The sequence below is a fragment of the Salmo salar genome, chromosome ssa04 (assembly GCF_905237065.1).
Source record: "Salmo salar chromosome ssa04, Ssal_v3.1, whole genome shotgun sequence".
NCBI classification, from domain to species: domain Eukaryota; kingdom Metazoa; phylum Chordata; class Actinopteri; order Salmoniformes; family Salmonidae; genus Salmo; species Salmo salar.
The window spans coordinates 28514755-28527720 of record NC_059445.1 but is presented as its reverse complement, the minus strand read 5'-3'; the positions used below and the strand labels follow the sequence as shown (position 1 = coordinate 28527720).

Here is a 12966-nt window from a genome sequence, read left to right as displayed (position 1 = left end):
TGGTGGAGACCTGGTCTGGACCTTCCACCATAGTAGCACCAATGGAAACCCCTAAACACCTCCCTGAGCACTCTCGCGATCACCCCGTGAGAGCCCTCTGTTGCCATGAAATGGTGGGGTCATGATGAGCTAACCAGGGAAGGCCTAATACCACGGGAAATGCAGGAGAGTCATTGAGGAAGAGACTGATTCTCTCCTCATGACCCCTCTGCGTCACCATGCCCAGGGGAATGGTAGCTTCCCTAATTAACCCGGACCCTAATGGTCAACTGTGAACTGGGAAAGGCCTAACCACTGGAACAATAGGGATCCCTAACCTATGGGTGAATGCTCTGTCAATAAAATTCCCAGCCGCGCCTGAATCGATGGGCGCCTTATGCTGGGAATGCGGGGAAAAGTAAAGTCAGGAAAGTAAACATGCACAAACAGGTGTACAACAGAGGGCTCTGGATGAGAGTGGTGCAGGCTCACCTGAGGCGACGCCAGAGTGCCCTGCCTGCTGCCTCGACCCCTAGAGGAACAAACCCAGCACCGACCAGCAGTGTGACCTCTGCGGCCACAGATGGTACACGTGAAAGCCCCTCCTCCGGCCTCCCTGAGCGCAGCACCTCCCAGCTCCATAGGCACCGGAGCGGTGGTGCTGGGAGAGGGAATCAACAGAGCCCTCTCTGGACGTCCGCGGGTGACCAGCAGTTTATCCAACCGAATGGACAGGTCCACCAGCTGGTCCAAGGTGAGGGTGGTATCCCTGCAGGCCAACTCCCAATGGACATCCTCGCGCAGGCTGCAACGGTAGTGGTCGATAAGGGCCCTGTCGTTCCATCCTGTGGCCAGGGTCCGAAATTCCAGGGCGAACTCCTGGGTGCTCCTCGTCCCCTGCCTCAGGTGGAAAAGACGTTCACCCGCCACTCTACCCTCAGGCGGGTGGTCGAAGACTGCCCGGAAGCGGCGGGTGAACTCCTCGAAGTCATCCAACGCCGCATCTCCTTCTCCCCACACGGCGTTAGCCCACTCCAGAGCTCTCCCTGAGAGGCACGAGACGAGGGCGGACACCCTCACCCTTCCCGAGGGAGCCGGGTAAACGGTGCCCAGGTATAGGTCCAGCTGTAGCAGGAAACCCTGACACTGTGCCGCCGTCCCATCATACTCCCCGGGAAGGGCAAGACGCATCCCACTGGGACCGGGTACAGGAGGGACGAGTAGTGGTAACCCCTGTTGTGCTGGTGGAGGTGCTGGAGGGACTCTCAGTCTCTCCCAGCAGTCCAGGGTCTGGAAGACGCGGGCCATCGCGACGCCGAGATGTTGTAGCATCGCCGCGTGTTCTCTGACGCGCTCCTCGACTCCTATAACCGGGGTACCTGCTCCTGCTGACTCCGTGGTACGGTGTGGAATTCTGTTAGGTATGCGTAACTGGCTGTAAGGAAGTCAGGCGCAGGAGCGCAGAAGTTGGGTAGCCAAAGGAGCCTTTTATTTCGGCGAACAAAACACACGGCACTAAGAACACTAAACACAATATGGGTTGACATAACCCAGCGCAAACCAGTCTAGCGTGTACATACACGAAACAACAAACAATTCCACACACAGACATGGGGGGAACAGAGGGTTATATACACATCTAATACTGAGGGGATTGAAACCAGGGCGTGAAGGGAAAGAAGACAAGACAAATGGAAAAATGAAAGGTGGATCGGCGATGGCTAGAAATCCGGCGATGTCGACCGCCGAACGCCGAACGCCGCCCGAACAAGGAGAGGAACCGACTTCGGCGGAAGTCGTGACATATATATATATAAATGCTACAACACAGTAATAGCCCACTGACTTAATCTTAAGGATGGAACCCTTTTTTTCAATTTTCTCCAAAAATGACATAACCAAATCTAACTGCCTATAGCTCAGGACCTGAAGCAAGGATATGTATATTCTTGATACCATTTGAAAGGAAACACTTTGAAGTTTGTGGAAATGTGAAATTAATGTAGGAGAATATAACACATTAGATCTAATACAAAAAAACTGGCCTTTTCTTTTTTTTTGTTCCATCGTCTTTGAAATGCAAGCGAAAGGCCATACAATAAGGTAGGAGCCTAAGTGTCATTCAGATTTTGTCCACAAGATGTGTGCTGAATTCTCAATTTATACATTTTCAAGTACATAAATATAGAGAACATATAATAATGCTACGGTAATAAAACATTTACCATTTACCTTTTTACCACATTACCTTTTCCCCCCACTCCTTTTCCCCAATGCTACAGTACACATTTTTCCAGAGTAAACATTGGTCCAGTTTGTAACATTCTCTATGAAATGGGCTTTGAAATGATATCTAATTCAAATTATTTATGTATGTAAACAAAATGTAAGTGGCAGAAATTATAAAAATGTTGATGACATTTGTATTTTTACTTTTCAGACCAAAATAAAAAATCTAGGCAAATGCAAAAATGTAATTTCAGCCTGTGGTGCCTGGCCTTAATAAGACATAAAGTCACTGTATCGTCTGTTTCTGATCATGGTATTGATTACACTTGATCATACTTAACAAACGGACATCACTGAAAGTCATAAGCAAGAAAGAGGGTAGTCTGCACACCTTATATAGTTTCAGGTGCATGGAGGAAAAACGTACACTATGTACAGTAGTTGAAAAGAAACTCTAGGACACTGGTATTTCTAGAATTCTCTAAAAACAATTCATTAGATCTTATCACGTTTCTGTCAAGATGTTCATCAGGGTTAAGCAGAGTTATGAGTCTATTTAAGATCCTTTAGCCTAAATTGATTGTGGAGTATTTTAAAGGTCCAATGCAGACGTTGTTATCTCAAAATCAAATCATTTATGGGTAACAATTAAGTACTTTACTGTGATTTCTTTCAATACAAATTGTCAAAAGAACTAAAATTGCTTCCTAGCAAAGAGCAATTTCTCCAGAGTGGTCTGAGCGGGGAGGAGAACATGAAAACTAGCTGTTATTGGCAGAGACGTTTGGAACTCTCTTTCTTATTGTCTATTAAGTAATTTACCACCTGGTGATGTCACCAGGCAAGGCAAACCTCTATCCCACCAAAACAGGCAGAAATTCCAGGTGGTCTTTTCAAACTGCTCTTTCACTAAAAGGGCATCGTCATAATTTTCACAATTTCACAGTATTATTCCAAAATCATAGTGTGGAAATATAAAACACAGGATAATTGAGTTTTTGACTGCGCTGCGCCTTTAAGATTGTTGTTGATATTCTAGAATACCAGTGTGCTGGAGTTTACTGTAAGAAGAATGATTAGCATTTAATGCTGACTGTAGGTGTAGGCTATCTTGCTTCTGCCATCAGCCATTGCAGAAAGAGACATCTGAGTCATGACAAGAAGGTATTACAGCATCAACAGTGAGTTTAGACCTAATCTCTGTTAATCCAATGATATTGGTGTGTGTCCATGCTGTAGGTCTAATCCAGGGGTGTTGCCAACACATAGGTATAATCCTGTGTGAAATCAGACAAAACGCCAGACCCACCCAGTAGCCTTTAATCTTATGATTACCTTGACTCATATAGTCCACACCTTTATGGCTGTCACAAAATAAAATGTTGATGTCAAATTTAAATGATTGTAGGAAAATATAAAAATAATACAGTGTATAAAAAGATACTTACCACTATATACATTGAGATGTACACATATTAAGAAAAGCAGATCTTCAACATGAATCCACACAAAGACAATAAGATGAACCAGAAAATCAAATTCCAATGAATAGTTAACAAAATTGCAAATATATAGAAATGCACAAATAATAAAGTGTGATTAATACAGCTGAATTAAATTCAATAAACAAAAATGAACATTAAACAAAACTTGAAACAAGAAGATACACAATTTCACCCAGATTTTTTTATGAATAAAGTATAATATGTTGTTATTGAATGTACTATTGTGGTTTTAGAATAAAAACATATAGTCCAAAAGAAGATCCATTGGGTTGGTATTGGTCCGGTTCTGAGATGTTCCTGTTTATCCGTTATCTCCCCTCTTACTAGTGGTGGCGGGGGCAGTGGTGGTCTGGCTGGGACTTGGTCCAGGACTTGGTGCTGGGATAGGAGCAGGGGCCGGCTGGGGCAGTAATCCAGGGAAGAAGGGCCAGAGAGGGAACTGAAGTCGGGGAGGCACTGGCCTCGGTCGATACCAGTGAAATGTTGGGATCAGGGCAAGATAGAACCTCTAACAAAAACACAAGACAGAGTTACTGTATCACCATATAACAAAAAAAATACAAATTTGATCACAAAAAAACCCACAACAGACAGGGTATACTTAAAATAGCTATGTTTAAGAAATGTAAATAAACCCTTACCTCATCACTGTCAGAGTAGCTTCCATGATAGTGACGACGGCCAGAGTGCTGTAAAAAGGATTCAAACTCATCAAACATATCAACGTATCAATTTATTATTCAGGTTGAAACACACATTTGTAATTGCTTAAATTGATCATACCACTGAAAGGGTTCTGAACAAAATGTTTGTGTACTTTGAAATTACAAAAATATACTGGATATTTTGATGAGTTAATTTTGCACTTACAGTTTCAGGCACAGTAACCAAAAGCATTATGGCAAGTACAGCAAATTTCATCATGAAAGCAGACTTTCAGACCTACAAATGAATAAATGAATCAATGTCCTTATTTCTTAGTTTTTGTTAACATATAACCATACACTTTTGTGTAATTTTATACAATGTTTTCTTTATATTTTCAATTTGACATAAAAAAAATGTACACTATGACTGTGATATGTGGTTGTCCCACCCAGCTATCATAAGGTGAATGCACTAACTGTAAGTAGCTCTGTATAAGAGCTTCTGCTAAATTACTAAAATGTAAATGTAAATAAGCTTTCTTTGAACAGTTATGGAATTTAATTCACCTTTACAATTGAATTTACTTTACCTTGACTCCTCGAAACAGGTACTTTAGGGAAATTCCATTAGCGAATGAACAGGCATGTCTTCATTATTAATTGTTATGTTCCTGTAACTTCACTCTTGCCTCATTTCGGATGTAGTTTGTCTCATAGCAACCTCTACATAAATACGCAGATTAGCAATGAAAACAATCATTATCTACTTATTAGACTCATTAATCAATATTAGCCTTTTGTTGATCTTGACGAGACTGAGAGGGTTAATACTGTGTCTGGATGTCATACAAATGATTTCCAAATATCACTGTCTCAATATTATTACTCGGGCATGATATGCTTAATCCATTGTAATGGGCTCTGAATTAAGAAATAATGAATAGATGACACAGGGTCATTCTCTGTCAAAAAGTATTCACACAAGTATGTACTCACACACACACACACACACACACACACACACACACACACACACACACACACACACACACACACACACACACACACACACACACACACACACACACACACACACACACCGGAAAAACACACACACACCAGGTGAGGTTATTACCTTTAACCACATGGTGTCACTCATGGTTTGAAATTGAAATTCCTTCAATACCCATTCATCACACAGTAGTGGCTTGATTTAGTGCTCAAGTACAGTATCAGCTGCATAGTTAGACTACCACTTACCTGTGGTGGAACAGACATATTGGACGCTTTGATTTTCTCATCTATTTTTTTAAATCTATCTTTTATTTGTCTCTATGTTTTCTTTGCGAACGTGCTGGTAACTTTGAGAGTAAATCTCCTGAAGTAGACCAATCTTACTTTCAGTATAATCAAGCACCTCCTGCAAGAACAAGTACAGAACGAGTGTTAACTTGATGAAAACACTGACTGTGAGTCTGTGTCTTCATTGAGAGATTACGGCAACACTCACATGGGCCACTTGCAACATTTCAGTTTCCATGTACAGACTAAAACAGAAATATGTTTTTAATCTTGCCTTGTTGCAATCTTTGCCTTGTCCGTTTATGAATATGTACTGTACTGTATCCAGGTACAGTAACTGTAACCCAGTGACATATTTACTTGCTCATCATAAGCTACCCAGTAAAATAAGCAGTGGAGTAACATTATACTATATTATGTCAAAGCTTTTATTGATTTCAACCATTGAATGATTTTAACATTTGACCATTGAATTTGGCCTTTGGATCTTTATCCTACTTTACTCATCATAATGTGACTGTGATTTAAAACATGTTTAAATGTTTAAAACAACTCAAATATTGTTCACAAATATTGTTCACATTCACTAAATATAGTGAGAAACATCAACAGACGAAACAAGATGCTAATCCTCAGATTTAAGTCATGTGTTAATCATTTTCTCTCAAGCCCCACCCCTTTCTCTCTCACACTACACCTCTCTTTTTTCTCCTCTCTTTAGCTAGATGTCCAGTGATGCATATATATTCAGGGGTGAAAGTAAGGAGGTACGGCCCAGTACTACGTACCGGCAAAATAAGTAATGAGGGTACTCCATACTGGTAAAACATAAGCCTAGTAAAGGAGCCCTTTGAAGTGTTTGACAGCACAGGTGGCAGCTTAATTGGGGAGAACGGGCTCATGGTAATGACTGTGGCGGAATTTGTGGAACGGTAAATACATCAAAACATGGTTTCCAGGTGTTTGATGCCATTTCGTTTGCACCGTTCCAGACATTATTTGGAGCCGTTCTCCCCTCAGCAGCCTCCTGTGTTTGACAGTCAGATGAAAACATAATGTTCGGTTGCGTTTATGCCACAATAAAAGGTAATATATTTTAAAAGAAAAATGGCTAATTTTTATGACTAGGTCCACAGAGATGCTATTGAATTAATAGGAATTCTAAATATAATTCTATGATTAGGCCCCATGGCCGGCCCGCAAATTAAGCAGGATTAGCCAGCTGCCTAGAGCGGTAGTTTGACTAGGGCAGTATTTTCCGAGCTAAACTGACCAAGACGCACCTCCAACAATACATAACACCACATTATTTTGCCCCAAAACAATGATAACTTCTCTCACTCAGGGGCATGAGGGATATTTAGGTGAGCGACGATGCCGCCCCATGATAAGCAGTGTCAACTTTGCCAAAGGCTTGTCCATGCCCAGTGTGCCTCTCCAGGGTGCTGTTGGAGAGACACAGCGCAGCGGCACTCCACCAACACTCCATCAAATGAATTTAACATAAATGATGTAGCCTACGGTAGAAAGAGTAGTAGCCTATGTAGTAGCCCATAGACTGGAGACCAAATGCATTACAATGTCAGGAGACAGACATTTTTTTATCATTATCTTATTAATGAGGAGAGAGTGTGAAGGAGAAAGTCAACTAAAAAGGCAAGTGGGCAGACATCAGCTTTGGAGCTGCTGCAGCATAATCAAAGCAGAGGTTTTTATGATTGTAACCTTTATTTATGAAGGTAAGTCAATTAAGATCAGATTCTTATTTGTAAAAGTAAAAAAACATACCACATATTTTCAAACAACCAGCTCTGACTGAACAAATTCCCTAACTGCATTATGTTTGTATTCAAAATCATATTTCTCAGGCGAAAGGAAACCTACAGAAGCCATTTCATCTTTCAGATAGACGTAATACAGCAGGTACATTAAAGGGAATCTTCAGAAAAATATGGAGAACAGCTATTACAGTACATAGTGTCAGTTAATGTTCTGTTCATTTCATCAACCATAGCTTACTCTTGTTGAGTTGAAGTTTCTGATTCATGTCCTTTCTCAGCGACCAGCTGGAGTTGGAGCGGTGCTGGAGGGACTCGTACTGTAGAGACCAGTGCTGCAGGGACCGGTGCTACAGGGGCTGGTGCTGTAGAGACCAGTGCTGCAGGGACCGGTACTACAGGGGCTGCAGGGGCTGGGTCCCAACCAAGTCTTTGCAGAAGCAGAAGGTGCTTATGCTTTACAGAAGCATAACTGTACATTGTTTATAACTGTATATATATATATAACTGTATATAACAAGGGCCATGCAGATAGTGATACTATAGGTAATTGGTTTGTATGTCAAGTTATTTGAAGGAAAAATCATTAAACCATTTAAAGTGAAGTATCTGTCAGTGTTGATACTGTCTTTGGCAACTTTTTATGTGTAAATGTGGGCTGAGGTGTTCTAGTGGTTAAGGCTGCTATCTTTAGCGCACACATATACCATGTCAGCGTGGGTTTGAATCTCTTCTTGCACAAACTGCCTTTCCTGTCTTTCTCTCAATGTCTCTATCCCCCAATAAAGAAGAAAATAATCAAAGATGTGTGTCATACATACTACTCATCTCCTCACTTGAAGAGCGCTTCTCAATGATATGCTGATGGCCATGCTCATGCATGCTCAGCCTTCAAAAGTAAACAATAAGAAAATAAAGTACATATGGATGAAATACACTAACTTTAAGTATTTTCTACATCTAAAATAATAACATTTGTACCAGCATTTCATGAACACACTATATGCATGGTTTACCAGAGCAATAGAGAGAAGCATCACAAATCCAAGTAGAACAACAATCTTCATGCTGAAAGTCTTCATCTAAATAGAGTACAGTATAAACATAAACTTCATCACTTTATTAATCCATCTATTCCCAACAAGTTACAGATTATATTATATGTATAATCTACTACACAGTTAATGAGTTTATAATAATGACTTCACTCTGAACAAAATGTTAGTTATTAGAATGTCCATAACTTAACGTATCTCAGGGTTCAAATAATTCTCAGTGCCTCTGCATGCACTAGTACACTCATCAATACACAGACAATATATAGTGTTTCTCAGCCAATCACAAAGCCCTAATGAAACAATGAATGTGTTACACTGAAGGGTGTTATATGTTCACTGTTCCTTGCAATGTTGGGCAAACAAATTAGCCTCTTGCCACTGCTATTTATCAAATGCGGAAATTCATCTGCTGTTAATTACAGAACAATATCTATTCCACATCTATATTTATGGCAATAACATCTCTGTGTGTAACCTTATTACCTCTGACCGGGTAGTGTCAGGGAGTCACAGACCAGCAAATAGGGGTCTCCCTCACAAAGGGGCCTTCGATACAAACTATACAGTGCATCAGGAAAGTATTCAGACCCCTTCATCATCAATCTACACACAATACCCCATAATTACAAAGCAAAACAGGTTTAGACATTTTTGCAAACTTATTACGAATAAAAAACAGAAATAGCTTATTTACTTGTTAGGGCTAGGGGGCAGTATTGACACGGCTGGATAAAAAAACATACCCGATTTAATCTGGTTACCACTCCTACCCAGTAACTAGAATATGCATATACTTATTACATATGGATAGAAAACACCCTAAATTTTCTAAAACTGTTTGAATGGTGTCTGTGAGTATAACAGAACTCATTTGGCAGGCAAAACCCTGAGACATTTTCTGACAGGAAGTGGATACCTGATGTGTTGTATTGCCTTTAAACCTATCCCATTGAAAAACACAGGGGCTGAGGAATATTTTGGCACTTCCTATTGCTTCCACTAGATGTCACCAGCCTTTACAAAGTGTTTTGAGTCTTCTGGAGGGAGATCTGACCGAACAAGAGCCATGGAACGATGATGTCCCATTAGACACCTGGCGCGCGAGTTCATGTTGGGTACCCTCGTTCCAATACGTTATAAAAGAGTATGCATTCGTCCACCTTGAATATTATTCATGTTCTGGTTAAAAAGGCCCTAATGATTTATGCTATACAACGTTTGACATGTTTGAACGAACGTAAATATATTTTTTCCCCTCGTTCATGACGAGAAGTCCGGCTGGCTTAGATCATGTGCTAACAAGACGGAGATTTTTGGACATAAATGATGAGCTTTTTTGAACAAAACTACATTCGTTATGGACCTGTGATACCTGGAAGTGACATCTGATGAAGAGAATCAAAGGTAATGGATTATTTACATAGTATTTTCGATTTTAGATCTCCCCAACATGACGTCTAGTCTGTATCGCAACGCCGTATTTTTCTGGGCGCAGTGCTCAGATTATTGCAAAGTGTGATTTCCCAGTAAGGTTATTTTTAAATCTGGCAAGTTGATTGCGTTCAAGAGATGTAAATCTATAATTCTTTAAATGACAATATAATATTTTACCAATGTTTTCTAATTTTAATTATTTAATTTGTGACGCTGACTTGACTGCCGGTTATTGGAGGGAAACGATTTCCTCAACATCAATGCCATAGTAAAACGCTGTTTTTGGATATAAATATGAACTTGATAGAACTAAAAATGCATGCATTGTCTAACATAATGTCCTAGGAGTGTCATCTGATGGAGATTGTAAAAGGTTAGTGCATCATTTTAGCTGGTTTTATGGTTTTGGTGACCCAGTCTTTGAATTGACAAAACATTACACACAACTCTTGTAAATGTACTGTCCTAACATACTCAAAATTTATGCTTTCGCCGTAAAACCTTTTTGAAATCGTAAAACGTGGTTAGATTAAGGAGATGTTTATCTTTCAAAGGGTGTAAAATAGTTGTATGTTTGAAAAATTTGAATTTTGACATTTATTTGGATTCAAATTTGCCGCTCTTGAAATGCACCTGCTGTTGATGGAGTGCACCACGGGTGGCACGCTAGCGTCCCACCTAGCCCATAGAGGATAAGTATTCAGACCCTTTGCTATGAGACTCGAAATTGAGCACAGGTGCATCCTGTTTCCATTGATCATCCTTGAGATGTTTCTTCAACTTGATTGGAGTCCACCTGTGGTAAATCAAATTGATTGGATATGATTTGGAAAGGGACACACCTGTCTATATAAGGTCCCACAGTTGACAGTGTATGTCAGAGTAAAAACCAAGCCTTGAGGTTGAAGGAATTGTCCGTGGAGTTCAGAGACAGGATTGTGTAGAGGCACAGATCTCGGGAAGGCTACCAACACATTTCTGCAGCACTGAAGGTCCTCAAGAATACAGTGGACTCTATCATTCTTAAATGGAAGAAGTTTGGAACCACCAAGACTCTTCCAAGAACTGGCCGCCCGGCCAAACTGAGCAATCGGGGGAGAAGGGCCTTGGTCAGGGAGGTGACCAGGAACCCAATGGTCACTCTGACACAGCTCCAGAGTTTCTCTGTGGAGATGGGAGAACCTTCCAGAAGGACAACCATCTCTTCAGCACTCCACCAATCAGGCCTTTATGGTAGAGTGGCCAGACAGAAGCCAATCCTCAGTAAAAGGCACATGACAGCCCGCTTGGAGTTTGCCAAACAGCACCTAAAGGACTCTGACCATGAGAAACAACGTCCTCTGGTCTGATGAAACCAAGATTGAACTCTTTGGTGTGAATGCCAGGCGTCACATCTGGAGGAAACCAGGCACCATCTCTACGGTGAAGCATGGTAGTGGCAGCGTCATGCTGTGGGTATGTTTATCAGCGGAAGGGACTGGGAGACTAGTCAGGATCAAGAGAAACATGAACGGAGCACAGTACAGGGAGATCCTTGATTAAATCCTGCTCCAGAGCGGTCAGGACATCAGACTGGGGGTGAAGGTTCATCTTCCAGCAGGACAACGATCCTAAGCACACAGCCAAGACATTTACATTTACATTTACATTTAAGTCATTTAGCAGACGCTCTTATCCAGAGCGACTTACAAAATGGTGCATTCACCTTATGATATCCAGTGGAACAACCACTTTACAATAGTGCATCTAAATCTTTTAAGGGGGGGGGTTAGAAGGATTACTTTATCCTATCCTAGGTATTCCTTAAAGAGGTGGGGTTTCAGGTGTCTCCGGAAGGTGGTGATTGACTCCGCTGTGAGGGAGCTTGTTCCACCATTGGGGTGCCAGAGCAGCGAACAGTTTTGACTGGGCTGAGCGGGAACTGTGCTTCCTCAGAGGTAGGGGGGCCAGCAGGCCAGTGGTGGATGAACGCAGTGCCCTTGTTTGGGTGTAGGGCCTGATCAGAGCCTGAAGGTATGGAGGTGCCGTTCCCTTCACAGCTCCGTAGGCAATCACCATGGTCTTGTAGCGGATGCGAGCTTCAACTGGAAGCCAGTGGAGAGAGCGGAGGAGCGGGGTGACGTGAGAGAACTTGGGAAGGTTGAACACCAGACGGGCTGCGGCGTTCTGGATGAGTTGTAGGGGTTTAATGGCACAGGCAGGGAGCCCAGCCAACAGCGAGTTGCAGTAATCCAGACGGGAGATGACAAGTGCCTGGATTAGGACCTGCGCCGCTTCCTGTGTGAGGCAGGGTCGTACTCTGCGAATGTTGTAGAGCATGAACCTACAGGATCGGGTCACCGCCTTGATGTTAGTGGAGAACGACAGGGTGTTGTCCAGGATCACGCCAAGGTTCTTAGCACTCTGGGAGGAGGACACAAGGGAGTTGTCAACCGTGATGGCGAGATCATGGAACGGGCAGTCCTTCCCCGGGAGGAAGAGCAGCTCCGTCTTGCCGAGGTTCAGCTTGAGCTGGTGATCCGTCATCCACACTGATATGTCTGACAGACATGCAGAGATGCGATTCGCCACCTGGTTATCAGAAGGGGGAAAGGAGAAGATTAATTGTGTGTCGTCTGCATAGCAATGATAGGAGAGACCATGTGAGGATATGACAGAGCCAAGTGACTTGGTGTATAGCGAGAATAGGAGAGGGCCTAGAACAGAGCCCTGGGGGACACCAGTGGTGAGAGCGCATGGTGCGGAGACAGATTCTCGCCATGCCACCTGGTAGGAGCGACCTGTCAGGTAGGACGCAATCCAAGCGTGGGCCGCGCCGGAGATGCCCAACTCGGAGAGGGTGGAGAGGAGGATCTGATGGTTCACAGTATCAAAGGCAGCAGATAGGTCTAGAAGGGTGAGAGCAGAGGAGAGAGAGTTAGCTTTAGCAGTGCGGAGAGCCTCCGTGACACAGAGAAGAGCAGTCTCAGTTGAATGCCCAGTCTTGAAACCTGACTGATTAGGATCAAGAAGGTCATTCGGAGAGAGATAGCAG

The 12966-nt window shown here is 42.4% G+C and overlaps 1 long non-coding RNA gene across 1 annotated transcript; it reads right to left on the bottom strand.

The window, feature by feature from the left end:
- Positions 1-1446: 1446 nt before the first annotated feature.
- Positions 1447-5266, bottom strand: LOC106602789 (uncharacterized). Its single transcript, XR_001328297.2, has 4 exons — positions 4951-5266; positions 4584-4655; positions 4355-4402; positions 1447-4221 (listed from the first exon to the last, which is right to left on the bottom strand). It is a non-coding gene; the product is annotated as an uncharacterized lncRNA (long non-coding RNA).
- Positions 5267-12966: the final 7700 nt, after the last annotated feature.